Source organism: Dipodomys merriami, unplaced genomic scaffold (genome assembly GCF_024711535.1).
Source record: "Dipodomys merriami isolate MVZ:Mamm:240054 unplaced genomic scaffold, mDipMer1.0.p SCAF_1256, whole genome shotgun sequence".
Lineage (NCBI taxonomy): Eukaryota > Metazoa > Chordata > Mammalia > Rodentia > Heteromyidae > Dipodomys > Dipodomys merriami.
In genome coordinates, this window is record NW_027202556.1 from 102,169 (window position 1) to 129,783 (window position 27,615).

Sequence of the window (27,615 nt, forward strand, 5' to 3'; positions counted from 1 at the left end):
AAAAACGTCTTTGTTCTCATATGGCATTAGTGTCTATATAGTCAATACCATGTGTGAACATTCCTGGAACTAATGGATGATAGCAGTATCATACAACACCAGACTAATACACAAAGATGCATCATTTGACTTCATTTACTATAAAATAAAAACTTCAAATTAAAAACAAAATGCTAGTACTAAGAGGTAAGGAAAAGAAGGAATGGAGAGACAATGGACAGAAAGAGAATACAATATAAAGACAGGAGAGAGATACATTTTCAAATATGAAAGACCACATAGGAACTAAGCTCCATGCAAACAACCATTAAAAATTCTGATGAAATGTTTGTACTACCAAATTTTCTTACTAATTTTGAATCATCCATAGTCATTACACAATTGATGTTTCCTTAACGTAATTTATGATGCAATGAGATTTCAGACAACATAAATAGCATAGTCAATTTATTTTAAAAAGAAACAAATCAAGACATATGGAGAGAAAAGACCAATAAAACAACCCGAAAATGTCTTTTAACGTTCACCATAATGTGCAAGTTTATGGCATGTAAACTATTTCTGCATGAGTACATAAAAACCAAAAATAACTCAGAATCCAAGATAGGTAAAACCATGAAAGATGGTAAAAAAAAAAAAAAGTCTATTTCACACAGACTAAATTAAACAGCCATCAGTCTCCCAGAGAGAGTGCAATAATGATTTGGCATGGTTTTTTTTCTTCCAACAGTTCTGATACCAAACCTGTGGTGTTTCTTTTTTTTATTGTGAAAATACCATACAGAGGACTTACAATTACATAGGCAAGATAACGAGTACATTTCTTATCAAGCATTGTTGCCTCCTCTTTGCTTCCCCTTCCCTTCCCTTCCCATACTCTCCCCACCATAACCTACCCACCACCACCAAAGTTGTAAAGTTCCTTTTTCGACATAAAGACTTGTTCCCAACCCCAACTGAATGGCCCACAATGTAATTCTGACACCACCTAGACTTAGCACAGTTCACACAAGTTCACATCTCAGCCCTGCCACATTTTCTCCAGGGCAGAAGCCAATGCAAAGCATGTGTTCACTCTGTGTAGTCACCAATAATCTTGAAGACAGAGGTCTTGCACCATAGTCACCTCATTAACATCAATTATCAACAGGCTGGAAGATGATTATGAAAAACAAAGATGCTCCTGTTCAAACATGATAGACCTTACACATAGACCAGTCCTTAACATTCATACTGTACAGAATTGGTGCTATGGTTCAAAGAGGAAGAGAACTAGCCTTGAGCAAAAAGATAAGAGACCGTGCCCAGAGTTCAAGCCCCACAACCGACAAAAAAAGGAAACATATTGCACACGCACACCAACACTCAAACACACAAAACCTTTCCCCATCAGGCAGAACCAAAGGTGTCTTTCAGAGTGCCCCTTCTCAACCTTTCTCAAATGCAGTGAATTACCCTGTCTGACCAACTACCTAAAGACAAAACAACAGGTGAAATATTTTGCCCAAATGCTGTAGTCCATCTGGATAAGTAGCTATTATACAGAGCTCTGACTTCAGCCTTTCTGTTTAAAGACATTATAGAGAAAGCAAACATCCTAAAAAGTTACATGAACTCTTCTATCCTCTTTTCTTGTTGTTGTTGTTGTTGTTGTTGTTGTTTGTCATGGGAATGAACTCTGGGCCTGGGCACTGTCCCTCAGCTCTTCAGCTCACGGCAAGCACTCTACAACTTGAGCCATGGCAACACTTCCAGCCTTTTTTCTTTTTGCTTATGTGGTGCTGAAGAATCGAACCCAGAGCCTCATGCATGTGAGGTGAGTGCTCTACCCCTAAGCCACCTTCCCAGCCCCTCTAGGGTCACCTTAAAAACAAGATGATCATAAGGAAAATCTTTTATAGACGGAGAGTTGATTTTGCACATTCAAGCATCTGATATGAATTAGTATCTTTTTAAAAGTCTGTAGAGAGTCACTGGGGCTAAGTGGTCATAGAGGGGCCCCTCTCTTCCCACTCCGGCCTCAGCCACATGTGTAGCAATGTGGGCAAACATGAAGTTCAGAGGCTCCATCAGCAAATCCTGAAGGAATACACTCAAAGCCTCCCTACGGAAGAGAGGGAAGGCACTGAGCCCTCAAGTCTCTCTCAGGTCCCGTCCTATGCAAGTGCAGTCCCCCTGTGCTCCATTGCCTGTCTGGAGAGGTAGAGGCCTGGGCAGGGGGACCCAGGCCTCAGGTCCCTCGGAGGGGACTGCAGGAGTCACAGCCAGTCCTCCAGTTTCCCACCCACAGGCGCCATGGTCTTCTCATCTATGTTATCTCCCCTAATGGATCCCAAAGTTACCAGAGAAACAGTTTCCATGCTGTCCCCACCTTGGGCCTCATGGAACAACAGGTGAACCAGGCGCTGCCATGCCTTGCTTCACTGCCCCTTCTTCTCATTGGACAGTTAGCCTTTGTGATTGGCAATCAATACTGGCCCAGGCCCGTACACTGACTGACAAGCCAGGTAGATCAGATCCTTAATGCCCAGTGCCAGCAACCATCCTCCCTTCTCTGACAGGGGTCCCCACCCCGGCAGGACAGAGAGATTTGCCACAGCAGGTGTCAGCCCTGCCTGTTTCCAGCTTGCCCTCCCTGTTCCCCCTCTTGTAAGCTTCCCCTCTGGGGTGTTCTGCTATCTGTTAGCGCACCTCCCTCCACTGGGGTTTGACTTGCTGCACCCTAGGTCATCTGCTCTCTCCCAGATCAAGTGACCCAGCAGTCCTACCCACAACCGTTGCCCCAAAGTCCCCTCCTGGGGCCGCTTGTTACCTTTAACTTCCCCCTGTAATCACAGAACACTCCCCATTCGAAGGGGAACTTTCTACCCCTGCACCCTTAAAAATACTCCCCTGCACATAAACAGGCTACTGCACCCCCTGACAGTGGTGTCTGTCAATTGCTCACAATAAGCTTTGCCATATGTGCTTGGATTTCCGGGGAGTCTTTTGGGCTTGAGCTTTCATTGGTGCCACGACTCTGATCTTGGTCCCCCCCCCCCCCGCTCTTGTTCTTCCCCCTGGGAATTCCAGCTGCCCCCAGACCTTGTGCTGGTCTCAGACCCACACAGAGGACCTCCAAGGCTACCCTCCCCACCCCACGACTGTGCATGCTACATCCCCAGCTTCCGGTCCCCCCTCTTCTGGGCGACTGGCCACTTCTCTAGGCCAGGGACTCTGAGTCTGTGTTTTTGATTTTCAGGGGAGAATCTAGGCACCAAGTTCTGAGCATTCTCGGGCCTGGGCCCCAATTGTAAAACCACTCCCCACTACTGGTTAAGGGTGGCTGGAATCCCCCGACAGGCCAGTGGATTGCCAGATGCAGTGCCATGGGCCAATCAGCCGGAGGGACCAGCTCCAAATTACTCAACATTCCTTTCGAGCTTGTCTTTTACACAGTCTGAGGCCCTCAAGGTCTTGCCCAAGCTGAAGCCTATGGGCTAGCACACATAGTTCATCAAGCCTAGCCCCAATATTTGCTGAAATATGAGTCCAGGTCTCCCAATATTTTATGGAGCCTATGTAATTTCCATGAGTGCATGAGAAAATGGAAGGAAATCCACTATGTGTTCTTTCCCTCTCGCTCTCCTCTCCCTCTCCCTTTCCCCCCCTCCTCCCTCCCTCCCTTCTTTGCTTGCCTCTCTGCTTGTGCTCTTGAGAGGTGAAGTGCAGACGGGGTCTCAGGGAACCTCCTCTAGGTTCCCTCTCAAGGCAAGCCATCCTGACTTAAATTCTCTTAGCTAAAACTTTCTCTATATCTCGTCGAGTACATCCACACTGTGTTACCGTGTTACTGTGTGATCTGTCTTTCTGTCTTTCTGCTTATATATTTGTCTGCTTCTTGTTTGCCTGCTTCCTCTTCACTTACTTACTTAATGTTCCACCAAGTTTTCTTACCATCCTGACATGTTTTTTGCCATCTTGGACATTTGGTTGGTTTTTATACAACCCCACACTTTTAACAAGTATTTAAAGGTCAATTAATGTGATAGTAGGACTTATTATTAAAATTGTTTTAAAGGTTTGACTTTTACTTTGTTTGGTGTTGCCTGTTTTTCTAGCATTGAGTCCATGGTTTAATCATAAAATGGCCAAAATGTATTTTGCCACTAAAATTCTGAAGAACTTATGGTCGATTTTCATTTTATTTTAAAAATAATCATGCCTAAAAATTTTTGTGCAAAAGTGTATGTGTGTGTGTGTAAATACGTTTAAAGTACTTTCATTGTAATGCATAAAAAATTGTTACCATGATCTAAAATTATTTGCTTTTGGGGCGGGAAGGTGGCTCAGTGGTAGAGCGCTTGTCTTGCATGCATGAGGGCCTGGGTTCAATTCCTCAACATCACATAAGCAAAAAGAAAAAACCCGGAAGTGGCACTGTGGCTCAAGTGGTAGAGTGCTAGCCTTGAGCTGAAGAGCTGAGAGACAGCGCCCAGGCCCAGAGTTCAGGCCCCACGACTGGACCCAAAATTAAATTAAATTAAATTAAAATTAAATTATTTGCTTTTTTCATTTAATGTAACTAATGTGAACCTGGGTCAAAGGACATAATTATTAATTTTTCTGCTTGTTAAAAGGAAAAACTTTTATCAATGGAAGTGGTGATGTGAGCCTAAAATCAACGAAATTGATCTGACCATACAGCCTGACTAGGAAGATCCACAGTAAATTGTTTTGAGGAAGTTCTGAGATAGCCTGGCTCGACAGGCCAAAGGAAAAAAAGGGAAATGGTTTTAAACTCAAATATCAGAGAAGCTCATCGATATTGGTGCAAACAAATGTGTCTACGAGTTATCACATTATTTTTTTTCAAAAAAATAGGGAAAAAGAAAGAAATTAACATTAACCACAAAACAGTTGAGTAACATGATATGAATATATCTTGAATTTTAAAAGATAGGAAAAGGAGTGAAGCCTTGCTAAAGTCGCACCTGCTCAGGGGGTGGAGGTAGAGAGGAATGAAACCCTGGAGAAAAGGAAGCATTCTGGAAAGAAGGGAACAGAGCCTCATTAAAGTGGTTCCTGTTGGCTAGGCAGGTCAGAGAGGGGCGGCACTAAGGTGAAAGTAGCAGGAGTTGGCTAGGTGGGGCTATGAAGGGCAGAGCACTGTTCTCACAGCTGAAGGGTTTCCATTCACTGCATCTTGCTGAGCAGGTGAGCTGGAGACTGAAGCTCTGGTGACTTTTGTACTGGGTTTGAAATCACAGGTAGTGATTTCAGATGCTGTGTAGAGGTCTTATTACCTCACCAGATCACAAACCCTCTGAATCTGGCCACCACCTGTCCACATTTAGCTGACTCATGAGACACTTCCCTCATTTGAGAGATGATTCCTCAACTTTTCCATTGAGTAAAAGTAAAGAAACTCTGATGACAGCACTTCCTATCAGCAATGGGCTGGCGCTTCATTCACCTTCTTTGAAAACAGCAGCACACATGAACATATAACAGCTCCTGTTATATGTTCCAACCCCTCGTCTTTCTGAGCTCACTTGGTCCTTTCTGAAACCCGGAGGCTATTCAGGAGGCCAAGAACAATATACAGCATGTAGAGTATCAGCTCTAAAGAACAATTACCTGAAATTTCTGAGAAAAATACAAAGAACATAAAGGAATGGAATGGATATCTCTTTGATATCCAGAGGAACTGAAAGATGTGTGTGTGTGTGTGTGTGTGTGTGTGTGTGTGTGTGTGTGTACAATATAATAGATAATGACAAACACTCCACTCTCACACTCTTTCTATAATCAGAGTTATGTACTACATAACACATAAACCAAAAGGTGTTAGAAATTTGCAACTCCAAAGACTTCAAACCCTGTTCCAATACCAAAGGAATGAAATTCTCATGCCAGCCTTTGAGGCAGTACTCAATATACTGGTGGTATTTATTTATCAAGATTCATTAGAATGTCACCTTCTTTGGATTTTTTCCTTTTTCTGTGACTGGAATTATGAATCCTTAGAATTGTATGAATAAATGTCCCCAAACAATATCAAAGGAAGCTTCTCTAGTCTGGAAATGGTTTGTTCTGGGAGAAGCCATTCTGACAGAAGGCTAGGAAAACATGAGTGAAATGGTCTTATGTCAGAATTGTGGCCTTAACAGGTTAGCTTCAAACTTAAATGGGATGGAGGAGGCAGTTCCATTAGAGGTCATCTCTCTCAAGGGTTTGGAAACCAAGAAAAGTGATGGTGCACTCGGTAGTTAATTGCTATTTGAGACCTCACTATGGGTAATGTAAAAACAGTTGCAGCAGCCAGGCTCTAATCCTAGCTACTTAGGCTGTAAGGACTACAGTTGGAAACCAGCCTGTGCAGTAATGTTCACCACACTCCTATCTCAAATTAACCACCAGAATTCTGGATGTGGAGCAGTGACTAAAGAGATATGGTGTAATCCCTGAGCAAGAAAAGCTCAGGAGCATCCAGGGCCTGAGTTTAATCCCTAGCTTAGGGACAAAAATGTTAAGAGCAAAAATATGTCTACTGTGGAGATTTCAGGACAATTTAGGATGTGGACGTTCCAAACTTACCTTGGAGACTGTGTTTTGATAATGACTCTTACTTTGCCTATAAATGAAGTGTGCCCAACTACAGAAATGAGAGCACACATTGGTAGAATCTTTTCTGAATGTGGGAAGAGGAGAGGCTACCTGGATGATGGAAGAAGTTTAAGCTTGCATCTCTTAAAGCACTGCTCTTACATGGTGGCAATCACCTGATAGTCCCCAGGGTTACCTCGGAAGCATGGAGAATAATATGGAAGAAAATTCTTTTCTGTTTGTTTTTTATACTACAGAGTTATAAGATGAATTGTTTTTCTTACAGCATAAAAGAAAAGTTGTGTCCATGAAAAGAAACCAATAACTCACAGTCCTGGGTTGATATTGGGACATCCTTTACCAGATTGTCCTCTAATTCAAGCTGCTTGTGAATGATTACCTGCTGTGCAGCCCTGACCAGGTTGCTAGTTGGGTACTCCCTTAGCCACCATAGAGAGTTGTCATTTTCCACTTAGGTAGTCCTGACTGGAATCTGTGGCTGCCTGGATATGATCCCATGCCCTCAGGACTAGACTATAGGCTGGACTACCAGGCTCTAACTGTGCAAACCTACACACCTACACATGCTGAAGTGGAAGCGCTGGGACTGGAATGACATCCTTGGCCTGGAAGGAAGACCAACAGAGGAGGGAGAAATGGAAGAAATCTTTGGAGCTAAGATGAAGAAAACAAAGGATTCATTTTGTCTAAGAAAGGGAAAATCCAGCTTAAAGGCTCTCCTTGCATATATGAATGTATGAGGACTTGTTGGGACTATAGCTGGCAAGTGCAAAGTCAAGATATACCCTATGCTGGTGGCAGAGCCATACCTTGGAGTATCCAACATCTCTGGGCCATTGAGTGGACACTTTATGTCCTCTAGACATGGTAGCAATGGCTTATCATATCTAAGTGGAAGCCAGGCCGTAGGCTCACCCCTAACTCCACCAGCTTCACTAATATACTCTCCTCAACCTCCACGTCTGACAACTGCAGAAGGTCAATAGACACTCCCTTGTGGTATCTGGGCTGGTGCACACCATGAGCACTTAGACTATGAAGATTCTCTCTGATCTAAATGAGAGGATCGTTTCTAGATATAATCTCCCTATGGGGCATGCTCATGTCAGTGAAAGATGATTTCTGCGATAGTGTGTTAATAATTGTCTAATGGGAACTGGGGAAAGTAGAGTCGTGATTGAATCCATGTGGATTTAGATTATGATTTAGTAACTAGCAGCAACCACAACAAATTTGGTCAATAAGTCAATATCAAGGACTACTAAAGCTCCATACTGGTTACACATACCTATAATCCCAGCTCCTCAGGAGGTTGAGATGTTATGCTCAGAGTATGAAACCAGACTCTCCAGAAAATTCCTGTAATACTCTTAAGTACAACTAACCATGAAAAAGCTGCAATTGGTAGATCCCTGGCCTTGAGCGTAGGAATAGTACACAGAGCCTCCATTTCAGCATCAGTACTAGCATGCACACACACACACACACACACACACACACACACACACACACACACACACACACGTGTTTACATGCACAGACACACACATGTTAACTATTTAGGCATGGAAGATTGAAATGTAAATTCAGTCTCTAGGCATATGTTACATTTTCCTATCAGACATCAATTACCAGGCAAGATTTGAAATTTACTGTAGCAAGAATTTTAATTTTTATTGCCCAGCTTCTGCCACTGCTGGGATCACATTTCTTTCAACCTCATATATCACCTCAATCTACCTAGCTCCTTTTAAAATATGTACATTGAGTATAATGATTGCATTTATCCACTCTTCCTTTCTCCATGCCTTTGCTCCTTTCCCTTGACTTCATCCTGCCACCACTCACCAACAACACATGTTCCATCTTCCTGATATTTATTTTCTTAAACTGTAAAAATTACTCAAAAGAGTTACACCACTGAAATCCTCTGGTGTATGTGCTATACTGTAATTATTCAGTTTGTAAGAAATGCATATGACCCTGTATGTGTTTTCATAAATATGTATACTTTAAATCTAACGTCCATATGTGAAAGAAAACATGTTCTTTGTATCTCTGGGCTATACCTACTTCACTTAACATGATTTTTTCCATCATTTCCTTGAAATTATACAATAATATTCTTCCTTATGGATGAATTAAATTCCATTGTGGATCTATACCATATTTTCTTGATCCATTTGAAGACATCTAGGCTGATTTCTAACTTGGCTACAATGAATAGTACAGCAATGAACATGGGTGTGCAAATATCTTTACCATATCATGACTTGTAAACATTTGAATAGATTCCCAAGAGTGGTATGGCTGGATCATCCTACGTTGGTTATTTTAAGAATCCCTAAACTGCCTTCCATAATGTCTACACCATTTTATATTCTCACAAACAATTCATCCTCACTAGCATCTGTTGTTTGTAATTTTGATGATGACCATGCTCACTGGGGTGAAATGGAGTCTCACTTTGTTCTGATTTGCGTTTACTTCATGACCAGAGATGTTCAGCAATTCCTGATATGTTTATTGTCCTTTTTTACTTCTCTTCTTAAGAAATCTGTACTTAGTTGCATTGCCCATTTATTTATTGGGTTATTAATTCTTTGACTTCTAATTTCATAATCTTTCAATTCTGGATATTAGACCCTTATTGAATGTACAGCTGGTAGCGTTTTCCCATTTTCCTATTTTCTGATGTTATTTATTTCATTGGTCTGAAATACATATATTGCTGTACATGAATTTCAAATGGAAAGCACAAGTTTAATTAAAATAGTTGATTTTAGCTTGGTGCCAGTAGTTCACACCTATAATTCTAACTACTCAGGAGGCTGAAATCTAAGAATTGTAGTTTAAATCCAGCTTAGGCAGGAAAAATCCAGGAGACTCTTACCTCTAATTAATCACCAAAAAGCCAGAGATGGAGGTCAGGCTCAATTGATGGTGCAGTAGAATTAAGATGGAGGGGGAAATATCAAGGACAGCACCTAGACCTCTGAGGTTCAAGCCCCAGGAATGCACGCACGTGTGCGTGAACCCCTCCCCCCCCACAGTTAACCTTTATTTTATTCATTTTGCTTCTTACAGTATATGGTCTTTTTAAAATTGATTATTTTAAACAATGTGAGAAAATTGATAGAAATGGTACAGACGTTTTAATTTTCCTGAGTTCATTTGAGAGCTTATTGCTAACAAGCTCTGATCAACCCTAAGTGTTTTATTGCATACCTCCCTAAATAAGTCCCTTCTATATAGGGACAAAATAAACAATCCAGGTCCAAGAATATATTCACATTAATACATCACAAGAAACAAAACTTGAAACTCCATTGTTTTATTACCAAACATAACCCCTAAAATTATTCAGTCTTGGCATTCTCACTTGCAAAAAGGATGGGTGAGATTCCTTTTTATTGTTTTCTTTTCTTTTTTTTTTATTGTGAAAATACTGTTCAGAGCGGTTACAATTACATGGGCAAGATAATGATTACATTTTTTATCAAGCATTGTAGCCTCCTCCTTTGTTTCCCCTTCCGATTCCTTCCCATCCTCCCCCCGCCCCCCACCCAATCCTCCCCGCCCCCACTCCCTCCCCACCAAAATTGTAAAGTTCATTTTCTACATACGACTTGTACATCTCATCTTATTTATTCTTTAAGTAGTTTTGCACAGGGTATTCATCAAATTTGTCCGTTTCTAAGGTCTCTTCATTTGTGATCACTTACCACTTTGCTTTCCTACGCAAGGCATTTCCAGTCAGGCGCAGTGTTGTGGTGTATACTTAAGGAACCCACTCTCATTGCAGCATGATTTTCTCTCCTTTATACCATTCAAACTTTTTAATTGCATGTAAGATAACATTCTTGTGACACACAGTAGATTATGTCAGTGGTGTACATCTTTAAAACACAAACTGGTTAAGACACAGAAAGGTAAGCAATTTCTACTTAGAATAGTGCTCCCATCTTTACATGGTTATTACCTATTTAAACTCCTTCATAACATATTCAATTGGAAAAGATTATAATTATATTATTATAGTTGACCTCTTTCTTTCTTTTTTCTTCCTTTCTTCCTTCCTTCCTTCCTTCCTACTTTCCTTCCTTCCTTCCTTCCTTCCTCCCTTCCTTCCTTCCTTTCTTTTTGTCATTCATGTGGCTTGAACTCAGGGCCTGACACTGTCCAGGCTTTGAACTTCCATCCTGAGCTCAGCCTCCTGAGTAGCTAGGATTACAGATATAAAACACCTGCTCCTGTCTATAGTTGACCCTCTCATTGTAAGAAAATTCTCCTTCTTTATTGTTTTCTTTTCATTGATTGCCATGTCATAGCTCTACTTCTTACTTTTATGGTACTTAAGATAAGTTTCATGGAGCCAAGTACATGGTAGGTACTCAGGAGGCTGAGCTTAGAGGCTCATGGTTCAAAGCCAGCCCCAGGCAGCAAAGTCTGTGAGACATTTTGTTTCAATTAATCACAGAAAAAAAATGTGATGTGTCTAGAGTTTAAGCCCCAGGACTACGCAAAAAAAGCCAACTAACAGAAAAAATGAGTTTCATGGACTTTTATTCCCAGACTGGCTTCAAAACACATCCTCAGACCTCAGCCTCCTGAGTTGGTAGGATTATAGGCATAAGGTACCAATAAAAGTGCTTGGTTAGTATTTTAGTCATATATAAACATAACTATATAATAAGACCTTGTTTTGTTCAAAGTTAAATTTCTGAGATCATCTATATTGCTGTGTATTCTGATGGTTTATATAATATTATTGCAGTGTAATATTCAGTTATATAATTGTTCTACTCATCCATTGTAAAGTAATTGATATTTGGGTGGTAATTAATTCCTACCTATTCTGAATAGTGCTCTATAAACATTCTTGTAGATATTTTTAGTGAACAGCTTACACACATTTTCTCTTTGGCCAATAGTGAGAACCATGATTCTAGAACTTAATGATGTTTCAACTTCCATTCCTAAGAGCAATGTAAAGCATTCCACTGACTCCGGATTCTCACCTCACCAGGTTTTCATGACAAAATTAAATATTATTATTATTATTATATGCCTATAGTTAAAGAAGCACATGATTTCTTGAAACACTGAAGCTTTAAATAAAAAAATATAATCTTTGCAGAAAAGCTCTCTCTCATGCTACATATTATACATATTATAGTATATACTATGTATACACAATTATACTATATCACATGTATAATCTAAGATAATCTATTATGTATTATATGTCATCGATATAATCTATATTTTTATATGCCATATATAAACTATGATATAATTTATATATTATAGATATAATCTGAAATAGATTATATAGTAATATATATAGTGTATAATATATAGTATATATTATATAATATGATATATCATAGATATATCCTATGACATATATAGATATAATACAGATATTATAGAAACAATCTGTAATGTAATTAATAATATAAAATATATACATACAAATCTAATTACTATACATATAATATTTAATATAATATGGATATAATCTATGATAACTTTATATTGCTAAATAAACTATACATATTTTGTAATTATATAATAATCTATTATATATATGTATATATATACATATATATATGTGTATATATATACATATGTATATGTGTATATATATACATATATATATGTGTATATATATATATATATATATATATATATATATATATATATATATATATATATATATATATAAATCAGTCCTAACTGAAAGATACTTTTGTTCCAGTACTGGGGCTTGAAATCAGGGCTTCATGTTCTTAGATTTGTGCTCATGTCTGGCACTCTACTACATGAGTTACACATCTATTTTCACCATTTTGGTGGCTCATTGGATATAAGAATCTCATGGATTTTCCCACCAGGGCTGGCTTTGGAAGCTTACTCATTAGATCTCAGCTTCCTGAGTAGCTAAGATTACAGGTTTGAACCATGGATGCTTGGCTAAAATAAATCTTTTAGAAAGATGCAGTCTGTGATTCACTGTAAATATGTTGCTTGGATGAGAAGGCACTAGGTGGCCGTGTTGTTTTACTGTGGAGATCAGAGTCGGGGAGAGGAGGGAGAGGAAGAAGAGAAAAGAAATGAGGGGAAAGGAAGAGAACATAAAGAAGGAAAGGGAAGGGAAGGGTTATGGTCACACGATTCTCATATAGAGATAACCTTATGATTTGTTCCTTATAATTAATTAATTGTTTAAATTTTTTATGTTAGCTGGATACTTATGGCTCATGCTTGTAATCCTTGATACTCAGAAGGCTGAGATCTGAGGATCACAGGTCCATCCAGGCAGACAAGTCAGAGAAACTTATGTCCAATTAACCACTAAACATCCAGAAGTGGAGCTGGTCCTTAAGTGATAGAGTGCTAGCCTTGAGCAAAAAACTTAGGTCTGGGGCTGGGAATATAGCTTAGTGGTAGAGTGCTTGCCTAGCCTACAGAAAGCCCTGGGTTTGATTCCTCAGTATCACATGCACAGAAAAAGCCGGAAGTGGCACTGTGGCTCAAGTGGTAGAGCACTAGCCTTTAGCAAAAGAAGCTCAGGGACAGTGCCCAGGTTTAAGCCCCAGGACTGGCAAGGAAGAAAGAAACAAAAAAAGAGAGATGGGGGAGAGGAGAGGAGAGAAATAAGAAGGAGGAAAAATGCTCAGGGACAGCACACCAGGACTGGCAGGCAGCAGGGCAGAGTGGGGGTAGAAAAGACATGCATTCTCTTTCCTTTCCTTTAGATAAAATGATTCCTGTCTATATGACATTAGAGCCGATCATGAAAAATTGAACAATAATAAGCCTCTGATTATATGTGAAGGAAAATATAAATGTCTATAATATAAAAGAGAAACAATCAATGAAATATAAAAATATAATGATAATAGCGAAGTTTTCTTTAACACCTTCATTAGGGCAAGCACTGAAAGTGCAATTTTACTTTTAATGAAACCCCTAAAACACTTGTTCCCTAATTCAGATTACCCCAGTCCGTTTGTCCTCAGTTTTGTTTAGAACTTTCATCACCAATCTTCCTCAAAGAAAGTGGCTTTGAAGTGTGCAAGCTATCACAGTGACTCACAAAAGATGTTCTTCTATTTCTATCTCAGCCACAGGAATTCGCTCCATGAATTGCATGTCCAGTTTCAGTCGCTTTTCCTTTGCAATGTCATATTCTGCAAATTAAATAAGTGAGGGCAAAAGATTACAGTACTAGATGATCTTGATATAGATGCATTGTACTAATGAACAACCATGTTGAAATGAAATCTTTTTGTACAATTACTTAAAGATTTTTTAAAAGGTCCCCTCATAATAAAAATAAAAAATAAGGCCAGGCCTTGGTGACTCATGCCTGTAATCCTAGCTACTCAAGAAACTGAAATCCAAGGATCCCACTGAAAAGCCAGTCTTGTTAGGAACGTCCATGAGACTCTTATCTCTAATTCCCTACCAAAAAAAGTTGAAAGTAAAGATGTGCCTCAAGTGATAGAGTGCTAGCCTTGAGTGATAAAACTCTGAGTTCATGTTACAATACCAGCACAAAAAATAAAACAATAAATGGAAAAAAGATACAGAATTAACTATTCTTGATTAAAATTATATGTATATAAAATTCTAAAGCCTAAACTAGGGATGGTAGCCTAGATTGTGAGACAGAGCCTGAAGATCGAGATCTTTGACCTGTAGGAACGACCATCTTAGCATTCTAGACATCAAATATTCAAAATGCATAATACAGGCATAAATTCTGTGGATATAAGTGGAGAAGGTACTACCTCAGACCCAATTTACCACAATCCTAATATTTGAGTTCCATAACTAGGGTTCAGATAAAATTGAATGGATTTCCAATAAATAAACACATACATAAATACATAAATATACAAATCTAGCTCTGCACTGGTGACTCAAGCCAATCATCCTAGCTATTCAGGAGGTTGAGATTGTGAAAATCAAAGTTCAAAATTAGCCCAGGCATCAAAGTCTATGACATTCTTGATAATTAATCACAACAACTGGCAGTAGAACTGTGATGCAAGTGGTAGAGTGTCAGCCATGAGTGAAAAACCTAAGAGACTATCCCCAAGCCCTTGTACCAGGAGAGACAAAGAGAGAGGGATGAAGGAGGAGAGAGGGAGGGACTTGTGGGGGAGAGGGAAGAAAGAGAGGAGGTTCATGGGTCTTAGGGACTGTGCGACTTAAGGGAATTCTTGTCTAGGTGTTACTGCATACTTCTCCAATTAAGAAATAATAACAAAAAAAAGACAAATATGAAAGCATCCCAACTTCACTTTGAAGTTGACCTCTCCTGCATTTTTTCTTGTTTGATTCATGTAAATAATATTTCTAGATAAACAAGCCACCACACTACTTATCCTTTTCTACCCCCATCCCTTTTCAATACATTTAATTTTGGCTAGTTACATAAAAAATAAAAAAAACAAAAATGTAGTACTTGATATTTCTCTTTTTAATATAAATATGATTACATATTTTTTAAACTATCAACATATAAGTAAATGTCTGAGTATTAAGATACGTAGGTATCTAGGGATCACTTGTGGGTATAAAGTAGTTAAAATGACCCAAAGCTATACAGAGATATAAAAAAATAAGAACCACTGCAATGCAAATAAGAATTTTTGCAATTTATAAGATTCTGGGTAGGAGAGAGACTAAAAAGAATCAGAGGAAGAAATAAACGCCAGACAGGGTGAGTCACATCATGTTCTCCACGCCCCCACCCCCAATCATCAAATTTCCACTCTCTAAAATAAACAACTTGGTTAAAACTCTTTTTACTAACGGTATAAAAACTTTAATTTATTCACAGCATTGCTAAACACTAAACAGAAGCATTGTGTCTTTTAGTTGTTTTTCCTGAGAGCATGTTTCACACCATTCTTTTCTAGGACTTGATATATAAGATTTTTTATTCCAGAGCAATTACACCTCTTGTTTGTGTAAAACCTGAATTTGTTCCATAGTATCCATGAACTTTGAAGGGAAGATTTACCTCCTAACTACAATAGTGAATCACTTAGTAGCTTTAACAATCCATTGAGTCATCCTTCCAGAATCTTCCTTGAATTTCATCAGTTTTTTCTTTTGTTGCATAGAGAACTTGGGCTGCGGTTAGATGAATCTCATATAAGACATACTCCTTAATGGTTGAGCATCATGAACTTCCTCAAACAGGCAACTCTCTACATTAACCTAATTGGATTTCTTGATAGGCAAAGCTATGAGGGTAGTGGGAGAAAAAAAAGCAAACTAAACGACTCCAAACCCAAACTCTAGCACTAACTGTACCCATAAAAACCGATGGCAGCGATTTTAGTAGAATAGAGACTTACAAGGGAATGGTAAATTAATACATCATGGAAGCTATGCATTCATGTACCCTGTAGTCAGGCTGTAGTAGTTTTACTTACATTTTTATTTCTATATTTTAACTTTCCCACCTAGTATGTCACATTTTATTGACATTGAAGGTTTGGGGTTTTTTTTTTTTTTGGAAGAATAAAGAAAGATTTAAACTAATTGAAATAATATTGATTCCTCAGTAGGGAAAATGGTGCGGTTTTTTAATTATAGTAATTTAAACATATGAAAGAAGTTGGGGTTATTATTTCAGGAATAGTCGCCAGTTCTTTAGACTTAAAGGTGTTCAAAAAGTCCCTATATCACACGGATCTGTATTTGTTGCCCTGCAGAATCTGCCTGGGGCTGTGGGACTGGTCTCTGCTCTGTGTCTGGTTTTTAATGTCCACAGCCTGGGCAGGAACTCCTGAGGTGAGAAGTTTATCAGCCCTGGACTCTTGGAAAAGCTCATCACCAAAGAATTTCCCCCAAGGGAACAGAACACAACACAGCTCTGTCATCTTTCTTCTGCTTCTTATTAGAGAAATCCTTTATACAGCTGATTTGTTTTCCTAGCAATTGAGTATGCTCAGATGCATTGTTTCATTTGCTGACTATTTCACTGATGGTGGGGTGGGGAAGCAAAAAACCTGCTACAAGAATTTCCTTAGCAGGCTGGGAAGTTGGCTTAGTGGTACAGCGCTTGCCTTGCATGCCTGAGGCCCTGGGTTCAATTCCTCTGCACCACATAAGCAAAAATGAAAAAAACCCGGAAGTGGCGCTGTGACTCAAGTGGTAGAGCGCTAGCCTTGAGCAGAAGAGCTAGTGCCCATGCCCAAAGTTCAGGTCCCACGACCAGACCAAAAAAAAAAAAAAAAAAAAAAGAATTTTCTTAGCAACCTTGAAATGTCATGGGGGCTCATCAAAGAACTTCCCATTTGGAGCACTCTTTCTACCCAGCAAGGTCACTAATAATTTCTCTAATATTTCCAGCATTTCATCTCTGTGGCCTTTTTGAAAAAGTGCAAAACGGCTGTCCACTCACAAAAAAAAGAAAAAAAAAGGGGGGCTGGGAATGTGGATCAGTGGTAGAGTGCTTGCCTAGCATGCATGAAACCCTCGGTTCAATGGCTCAGTACCACATACACAGAAAAAACTGGAAGTAACACTGTGGCTCACGTGGTAGAGCCTTGAGCAAAAGATGCTCAGGGGCAGTGTCCAGACCCTGAGTTCAAGCCTCAGGACTTGCAAAAAGAAAGAGTAAGAGAGAGACAGACACAGAGAGAGAGAAGACAGAGAGAGGAGAGACAGAGAGACAGAGGCAGAGGCACAGAGAGAGACAACAAAAGAAAGAAAGGAAGAAGAGAGAGAGAGAGAGAGAGAAAGAAAGAAAGAAAGAAAGAAAGAAAGAAAGAAAGAAAGAAAGAAAGAAAGAAAGAAAGAAAGAAAGAAAGAAAGAAAGAAAGAAAGAGAAAGAAAGGAAGGAAGGAAGAAAGGAAGGAAGGAAGGAAGGAAGGAAGGAAGGAAGAAGGAGGAAGGAAGGAGGAAGGAAAGAGGGTGAGAGAGCGGGAGGAGGAGGGGAGGAAGGGAAGGAAGGAGGGAGGGAGGGAGGGAGAAGGAGAGAGAAAGAGGAGGGCGAGAAAGATCCATTGGAAGAAACACATTTTTAATGATTCCAAAAATTTTCTTCCCATTGTCAGCTTATGCACAATTAAACAATTCTAAAACTTTCATGTGCATTTGGAGTGTCCACACTGTCTCAGGTACCATTAAAGGAATATGCAGCTGATTGCAGATGTCTCATGCCTATAATCCTAGCTAATCATGAGGCTGAGCTCCTGGAGAATCTTATGTTCAATTAACTACTCAAAAAAGTCAGAAATGGCGCTGTGGCTCAAGTTGTAGAGTGATCACCTTGAGCAAGAGAAGCTCAGAAAATGTTCATTTTGCTTAACATCATCTTATTTGGTCCTATGTACAGAGCTTTTGACCTTTTCCGCTTATCCTATACATGCACTAGTTATTGCAAATAAGGGAAACCATGGGACCTATGTTTCTTTGGGCCTGGCATAATTCAATTAATATAGTTTTTTCCAAGAGTTCCCATTTCCTAATTTTCTGATTGAGGCATAGAATTTCATGATATATTTATACCACATTTTCTTGATCCATTCATCTACTGAGGGACATCTGGGTTGGTTCCATACCTTAGCTGCAATAAACATAGTTGTGCTGGTAGCATTAGTATGGTCTTGTTTGTGATAATTTGGGTAAATATCCAAAAGTGGGATTGCTGGGTCATAGGGAAGCTCTATGTGGAGTCTAAGCGAAATGAACCCCAAGATAGGGACAGAAGGTTTTTTTTCTTTCTTGCTATTGTTCCTAATGTATTTATAATGTACCATGTGATTTTTTTCCATTTTTTTATTTTATTGTGAAAATACTGTACAGATGGGTCACAATTACATGGGCAAGAAAATGAGTACCTTTCTTTTTAAGCATTGTAGCCTCCTCCTTTGTTTCCCCTTCCCTTCCCATCCCTTCCTATACTCCCCTCACCCACCCAATACTCCTCTCCCCCTTCCCCCCCACGAGTGTTGCAAAGTTCGTTTTCGACATAACGACTTGTACATCTCATTGTTTCAATGGGTCCACCTGTATCCCTATTTAAACGATTTGTATTTTCCCTTCCCCTCCACAAATTATACCAACATAAAATACAATGAAAGCAGGGGTTATACTGTGGGGGAGGGACTTACAAAGCAACAAAGAAATAATATTATAAATGCATTAGAGACAATCACATGTAAGAAAAATACATTTGAATACATATCTTAGGGTTCATTTCCCTAACATCAACTTACCTGACCTTTTCTGCTTGACTCAGAAATATACTAGTTATCGCAAATAAGGACAGAAGGGAACCTTACTGAATTGTTATTGGGATTGTTCAACCATTTTGGAAAGCAGGAAAGGAGGTTCCTCAAAAGACTCCACATAGTGCTCCCCTATGACCCAGCAATCCCACTTTTGGGCATTTACCCAAATGTTCACAAACAAGACCACATTAAAGCTAGCAGCAGGGCTATGTTTATTGCAGCATTATTTACCATAGCTAAGATATGGAACCAACCCAGATGCCCCTCAGTAGGTGAATGGATCAAGAAAATGTGGTATATATACACAATGGAATTCTATGCCTCCATCAGAAAGAATGACATAGCCCCATTTGTTAGGAAATGGAAAGACTTTGGAAAAAAAATATATTAAGTGAAGTAAGCCAGGCCCAAAGAAACATGTTTTTTTGTTTGTTTGTTTCTTTCTTTCTATGTTCCTCCCCGATGGTATAACCCGTTTTCACTGTATTTGACGTCGGTCCCTGCATCTTATATATACACTACTCTAGCTTGGGGAGGGGAAGGGAAAAAGCAAAATTCTTAAATAGGTATACAGATTGACCCATTGTGACAATGAGATGTACAAGAAACTATATTGAAAAATGAATTTTACAATTTAAGCGGGGAAGGGGGAGGGAGAGAGTGTAGTTGGGGAGATGGGGAGGGTAAGGATGTTAGGAGAAAAACAAAGGAGGAGGTAACAATGCTCAATAGGAAATGTATTCATTACCTTGCTTCTATAACCGTAACCCCTCTGTACAGTATTTTTACAAAAAAAAGTATTTAAAAGAAGGAAAAAAAGAAATAGTGTCCAGATCGAGTTCAAGCCCTAGGACTGGCAAAAAGAAAAGAAAACAGACTTCTATATGTAATGGCATTCAGGAATAATCATAATAACAACAATAATGATAATAATAATACAGGAAGAATAATATCTTGTTTGGTTTTGGTTTAGTTTTAGTGCTTCTTGTTTTGGGTTTTCTTTTTGTGACAGGGTCTTGCAATGTAGCCCAGACTGCCTTGATCTCTTAATCCTCCTGAGTCCAGAGTGCAGGGATTATAGATATGCATTACCAAACTTGGCTACTTTTTAAAATAATATAGTATACATAACCTTATTTTAATAATAGTATATATATAACCTTTTAACTGTTTTAATAATAGTGTATATAACCTTTTAATATAGTGTATATGTATAACATTATTCACATTATGCTTTTTCTTTGGTTTTTGTTGTTGCTGCTATTTTTGAGTGTGCTAGTATTAGGGCCTTGCACTGTCCCTAAGATATTTTTCCCCCATGCCTGGTGCTCTATCACTTGAGCCACAGCTCCACTTCTGGCTTTTCTGCTGATTGCTAACCCTATAATGGTAAATTGATTAAAACCTGTTTTCAAGTGGCAATATTCTAGTTGTATGTAGGTATTCAAATATATTTCTTAAAATTCATGTAATTCTTAGAAACTCTAATATTACATTTATACATGATTATGATACATAAATTTTATTATTAGTTCTTAAAGATTCTAATATTATATACTTCTTTTATTACCACTGATATATCTAGGTTGAGTTTTTTGTTGTTGGTGGTAGTCATGGGCCCTGAAATCTGGGCCTGGGAGCTGTCCCTCAGCTCTAAAGCTCAAGGCTAGTGCTCAACCATTTGAGCCACAGCTCTACTCCTAGTTTTCTGCTGGTTAATTGAAAATAAGAGTCTCATGGACTTTCCTAACTGAGCTGACTTTGAACCACAAGTCTCAGATCTCAGCTTCATGAATAGCTAGGATTACAGGTGTGAACCATAAGTTCCTGCCTCGAGTGAGTTTCTGTGGATTTTTGTCTTCCCCAACTCCAGTGAATAAATCAGCACCTTCAAAGGACCCATGACCAGATGTCAAGGCTCTACCAAGTTCCAGATGCCAATGTGTGGTACGGAATTTGGTCTCAACTCTGATATAAAGCAGCAAAGCAGGAGGAAGGTGGCTTTGTAGTCAACCTGACTCAGGTTTAAACCCTTGCACTGACACTTAATCTTTTAAATAACCTTGAGCAGGTTATTTTACAGGTCTCTGGTTTCTTGAAATAAATAAGTAAACACAAAATAAAATGAATAACTACACTAACTGCAATATGTAGTAAACATATATATGTAGATATAAACCATGTATTTAAAATATATACCAGTGCTAGGACTTGAATTCAGACCCTGGGAACAGGTCTGACTTTCTTCTCTTCCAGCATGGTGAGCATACCATCCCCCACTATGCTACAGATTTACCCAGACCCTGAGTTCAAATCCCATGTCTAGCAGAAAAAAATGGCATGAATTCCAAGACAAGGAGCCTCAAAAAATTTTAAATATTTTTAATGTATGTATATATGCATGTATGTATGTATATATTTTTATTTTGTCAAGGACAGGGCTTGGAGTCAGGTCGTGGCAACTCTGCCTCAGCTTCAATCTAGCATAGGTTGCAGCCACTGGATCCACAGCTGAACCTGGATCCTGGGCCCCAAAGGCTGACAGGAAAAAAATAATAATAAAACGACACAGGAGGGGGATGAGTTCAAGATGGTGGAGGAGAAGCTGGAGGCTAAACAAGTTCTCTCATAGAAAGCAGTTTTAGAGTTCCAGTGAAAAGTCCTAAGCCAGAGAATCACATCAAGTGTGCGATCGCAGGACAGAGAGGGAAAATCCAGGCTAGGGGACAGATCTGAGCTCTTGCCAGCAGCAGCCACTGCCAGTGAGGCACTGGGGCAGCAGTGGCCGAACCTGCCATACCTGAATCACAGAGAGTCCGGAAGAAGGAGCCTGAAGAAGTGGGTGAGCAGATTCTACTCAACACCAGCAAGAACTGACAAGGAGCAGACATCTTCATCCTGCAGTTCCCAGACCAGAGATGACCCCCGAATGAAGACTCGGCCTGAGTAGCAGCTGGACGTCCTCACCCATTCTCAGGGAGCAGAGGAGGAAAGGCCACCCCTCCCCCCACCCAGTATCAGAGATCTCCATCTTGGATACTGACAAAGCTCGGCGGAGTTGCTTACTCCAACTCAGGGCTTGGAAGAAAACTAGAATCATTTAGAAGGTCACAAGAACCTATGCTGACCTGCCAGACTCAGCTCCACCCAGGGAAAAGTCACCCAGCTCGGGCGCCAGCCCTAGGAGTGGCATTCTTCACTGGGTAATCAGAACCAGAGTCTGCCCCTCCCTTTAGCAGCCTTGACAATCAATTGAAATTCAGTAAACATAAACCCAGGCTGGGTTCTGTGAGTTTCTCACAAAGTAGCCCCCGGGAAAAGCTACTGTTTGTTGAAAGGCCTCAACTCTACCCAGAACCTACCTTCATCACAGCATCTCCAAACTTGAGGAAAAAGCCATCTCCCTCTAATGTGGTACTCAAAACAGATCTCCCTCCCATTGAACTAACCTGGGACGAGGACCGCAAAATCCTGGGTAAAGCAGATCATTTTTCTGCCTGTTCAAACTAACTGACTTACGAAACCAACCAAGACACAGGACCACGAGCAGACCAGAGACTCCAAGAGGCTGGTTACAGATAGAAGGGAGATATAGGATTTTCCCCAACCCTCCCCAAAAAATCAAAGAACTTTTTTTGTGTACCTTTTATTTAAAAAAATTCCTTTTTCTTTTCTAAAATTTTTTAATTTTTAATTTTTACCTTTTTTGAAAAAAAATTGTTTTCCAGTAAATTTTTTTTCCTCTTATAATTTTTATTTTAGGGATACATATGTGTGTGCGTTTTTTCTTTCTTTTTTTTCTTTTTTTAAAAAAAATATTTTTGTTTTTTGTTTAGCTCTACTGAACTTCTGAGATTTTTTCTTTCTTTCTTATCCTATTTACCTTTTCTTCTCTTTCATTCTAGTTTATGTGACTTTATTGTTGTTCTGCACATCCTCAGATAAACCTGTAGTTGATTATTACACTCTACTCCCCATTGTGTACACACTTAATCCACAAATTTATTACATAATTCAAAACCTCTGAGACTTAAATTCCCTTATAGAAGTACTACCTCTTTATACCTATATAATATTTTAAGTATTTTTATTTTTAAGTTTTTCACATCTCCTTTATATCCCTCCCCTTCTCTCATTATATTCACGTTATTTTCTGGATAGTTTGTCTTCTGTTCTGCATAATATTTTTAATTTTAACTTTTCTATTTTTTTTCTGGTCTCTTTTTTCCCCTTTCTCTTTCTTCTTTTTTTCTCTCGACTTTCATCCTATCCAACCCATTTCCTGCTTTCAGATTAGGACTTAGTTAAGTTAATTCTCCCTGTGCCTTCCGACATCACTCAATTCCTATTTTTTACCCACATGTCTCCCTAAACCTAATAATTTCTGGTTTTCCAAATTGTTCTTTACGGTATGTAGCCCATTAATATATAGATGTTTGAGGTTGAATAGATATATCTGTTGAACTAAGTTGTATCAGCAGACTATTGACTGTGAAAATACAGACGTTGGTTGATGCTTGCCTTAAGTTAGTGTTCTAGCACAAAACTGGTGTTATTTTCATACCAAATTGGCACAATAAGCCTGAAAAACACAAAAACATGGCAAATTCGGGTATCTCAACTCCCACTCATGATAATCATGAGAGAGAACAGATAATGAATAATCCAGAGGAGAGTTCCCAAATAGCTCTACAAACACTGCTGGCAAACATGATAAATGAAGAGATTGAAAACATACAAAGGACTCTGAGTGAGCGTGATAGGGAGAGAGAGGAGCCAATCCAAAGGTTTATACAGGAATATCATGAGCGTGAGGAAGCTACACAAAAACTGATACAGGATTTGCGTGAGCAGCTTGAGAATACTCAAAGAGAAAGGCAGGAATGGCATGAACAGGTTGAGAAAACTCAAAGAGGACTACAGGAATGGCATGAACGGGAGGAGGCTAAGCAAAGAGTAATACAGGAATTGAGAGAGCAGTATGAGAATACACAAAGATCACTACAGGCATTCATGAGATCCATTAAAAAATTGCTGAAGGAAGTCAGGGAGACCACACAGGGAATCCTGAATGGAACCCAACAGAAGGAATGGGAGACCAAGGAAACCATAACCAATCAACTAAGTGATTTGAGAATAAACACTGAACATCAAATTAAGGAAGTACAGAAGTTCATACCAGATCTAAAACAAAGCTTCAACCAAGAATTTGAAGCAATCAAAGCTGACAAATTAGAAGGAAAAGAAATAACACACAAAGTAGAAAGTCTCGACACCAGGTTAGTCCATGCAGAAGATCGAATCTCAGGGATAGAAGACATCCTAGATATTATGGAGAAAGAACATACAACCATCCAAGACAAGTCCAAAAATATGATAGATTTATCCAACACTTGGAAGACACTATCAGAAGGCCTAATCTAAGGATAATGGGTGTAGAGGAGCACCAAGAAACAGAAGTTAATGGTCTAGGAAATTTGTTTAACAGGGTCTTAGCAGAGAACTTCCCAAACATGCAAAAAGATAGGCCTATTCAGATACAAGAAGCTTTTAAAATGCCAAATAGACCAGACCAGAATAGGACATCCCATCGTCACATTATAATCCACACAGGATCAACTCAGACCAAGGAAAAGATCCTGAAAGTGGTCAAGGAGAAAAGAGTATTCACCTATAAAGGGAAACCAATTAGAATCCTCACATTCCTCAGCAAAGACAATAAAAGCAAGAAGAGCCTGGAGGATGTGTGGAATACTCTAAAAACAAACAACTATCAAACAAGAATACTGTACCCAGCTAAACTCTCCTTCATAACTGAAGGCCAAATAAAAACCTTCTATACTAAAGAAAAATTGAAACAATACATCTCCACTAAACCAGCTACCTACAAAAGATTCTTAAAGATGTCCTACACATAGAAAACCAACAAGACCACAATAAAGGCCAAGAAACTGCACCCAAACTGAGAATCTAAGAACCATTGAAAGAACGCAGGTTTCGCAGCCCCCAAAAAGGTGGATAACACGGCAGGAACACCCAAATACCTCTGAGTCCTATCTCTCAATATTAACGGACTTAACTCTCCAATTCAACGACATAGATTTTCTAGTTGGATTACAAAACAAGATCCTTCTATTTGCAGCCTTCAGGAGTCACATCTTGCCCGTAAAAACAAACATTTTTAAATGTTAAAGGGTGGAACAAAATCTACCAAACAAACAGCCCCCATAAACAGGCAGAACTTGCAATCCTAATATCAGATAAACTAGACTTCAAATTAAAATATTTGAATAGAGAAAGAAGGTCACTACATACTTATTAAGGAATCTCTCCTTCTGAAGGATATTACAATTCTAAATATCTATTCGCCAAACAATGGAGCACCCAGATTTATCCAAGAAACACTACTTTCCCTCAAATCCCACATAGATCCAGACATTAAGTGTTGGGGATTTTAACACACCAATCTCCCCATTAGATAGATCAACTCGGCAAAACTCAACAGAGAAACCGCAAATCTAAATAGCTGCATAGATCAACTAGATTTAACAGACAACTACCGAATATTTCACCCACCAGCATAAGAGTACATGTTTTTCTCAGCAGCACATGGAACATTTTCTAAAATAGACCACATTTTAGGCCACAAAGCAAACTTGTCCAAATTCAGAAACATTGAATTTATACCTTGCATTCTCTCTGACCACAAGGGAATAAAATTAGAACTCAATACCAAAAGCCACCAAAGAAAACCCAGTAACACATGGAGGCTGAACAACACACTGGTGAATCACGAGTGAGTCATGCAAGAGATTAGAAAGGAAATTCAACTGTTCATGCTATTCAACAAAATTCAGCACACTAATTACCAGCTCCTATGGGACACAGCAAAGGCAGTACTCAGAGCCAAGTTTATAGCTCTTAGCTCTTACATAACGAATTGGAGAGATCTGAAACCAAAAATTTAATGATGCATCTAAACCTCCTTGAAAAAGAGCAGCAAGATTAACCCCAATCCAGTAGACGGAAAGAAATAATTGAAATTAAATCAGAATTAAATTAATTAGAATCCAATAAAACTATAGAAAGAATCAACAAAACAAAGAGATGGTTCTTCGAAAAATAGAATTGACAGACACTTAGCGAATCTTATCAGAAAAAGAAGAGAACACATGCAAATAAATAAACTCAGAGACTAAAATGGAAACATCACCACAGAAACAACCAAGATTCAGAACATTATAAGGGAATACTTCTCAAAACTTTATGCTAATAAATTTGAGAACTTGGCAGAAATGGATCTTTCCCTAACAAATATTGGAATGCCAAAACTAAACCAAGATGTGTCAAACCATCTTAATAGGCCCATATCAAGCATTGAAGTACAAACAGCAGTAAGAGACATACCAGCTAAGAAAAGTCCAGGACCAGATGGTTTTACAGCTGAATTCTACAAGGCCTTCAAAACGGAGCTCACACCAATATTCCTCCAACTCTTCAGTGAAATTAAAAGAGAAAGTTCATTACCGAACACATTCTATGAAACCATCATAACACTTCACAAAACCAGGCAGGGACTCATGAAAGAAAGAGAACTATAGACCCATTTCTTTGATGAACATTGATGTAAAACTTCTCAACAAAATGTTGGCCAATCGCTTTCAACAACTCATCCGAAAAATCACACACCACGATTAAACAGGATTTATTTCAGGGTTGCAAACCTGGTTCAATATACGCAAACCAATTAATATTATTCATCACAATAACAGGAGCAAGGATAAGAACCACATGGTTATCTTAATAGATGCAGAAAAAGGATTCATCAAGATCCTACACTCCTTTAAGATGAAGGTTTTATAAAATTTAGGAATCCATGGAACATTCCTCAATACAATAAAGGCTGTATATAACAAACCTACAGCCAGCATTATATTTAATGGTGAAAAACTAAAGCCAATTCCTCTTAACTCAGAAACACAACAAGGATGCCCACTCTATCCAATTCTCTTCAAATTACTATTAGAATGCCTAGCTACAGCAATATGAAAAGATTCAGACATAAAGGGGATCCAAATGGGGAAAGAAGAAATAAAACTCTCCCTCTTTGCAGATGACATGATCTTGTATTTAAAGAATCCCATAGACTCCAATAGCAAATTACTCAAGCTGATTCAAAACTTTGACAAAGTAGCAGGGTATAAAATTAACCCCCCAAAATCAATGGCTTTTCTGTATGCCAACAATGAGAAAAGTGGGGCTGAAATTAGGAAAGCAAATCCATTTGTAAGCCCCACAAAAAATAAAATACCTAGGAATTAACTTAGCCAAAGAAGTGAAGGAACTCTATGATGAAAACTTTAAAATCTTGAAAAAGGAAATCAAAAGAGAACTTAGAAAATGGCAAAACCTCCCATGCTCCTGGATTGGAAAGATTAACATCGTGAAAATGGCAATACTTCCCAAGGGTATCTACAAATTTAATGCGATAGCTATCTTACTTCTAACATCATTCTTCAAGGACATAGAAGAGGCAATCCAAAAATTCATATGGAACAATAAAAGACCCCCAATAGCAAAAACACTCCTCAATGGAAAGAACACTGCTGGAGGAATATCAGTACCAAATTTCAAACTCTACTATAGAGCCATTGCAGCGAACAGGCTCTGTCGCGACGACCAGGACACCTAGTGTAGGAACTGGAATAGGTGGGGAGATGGCAAACAGACAACTCAC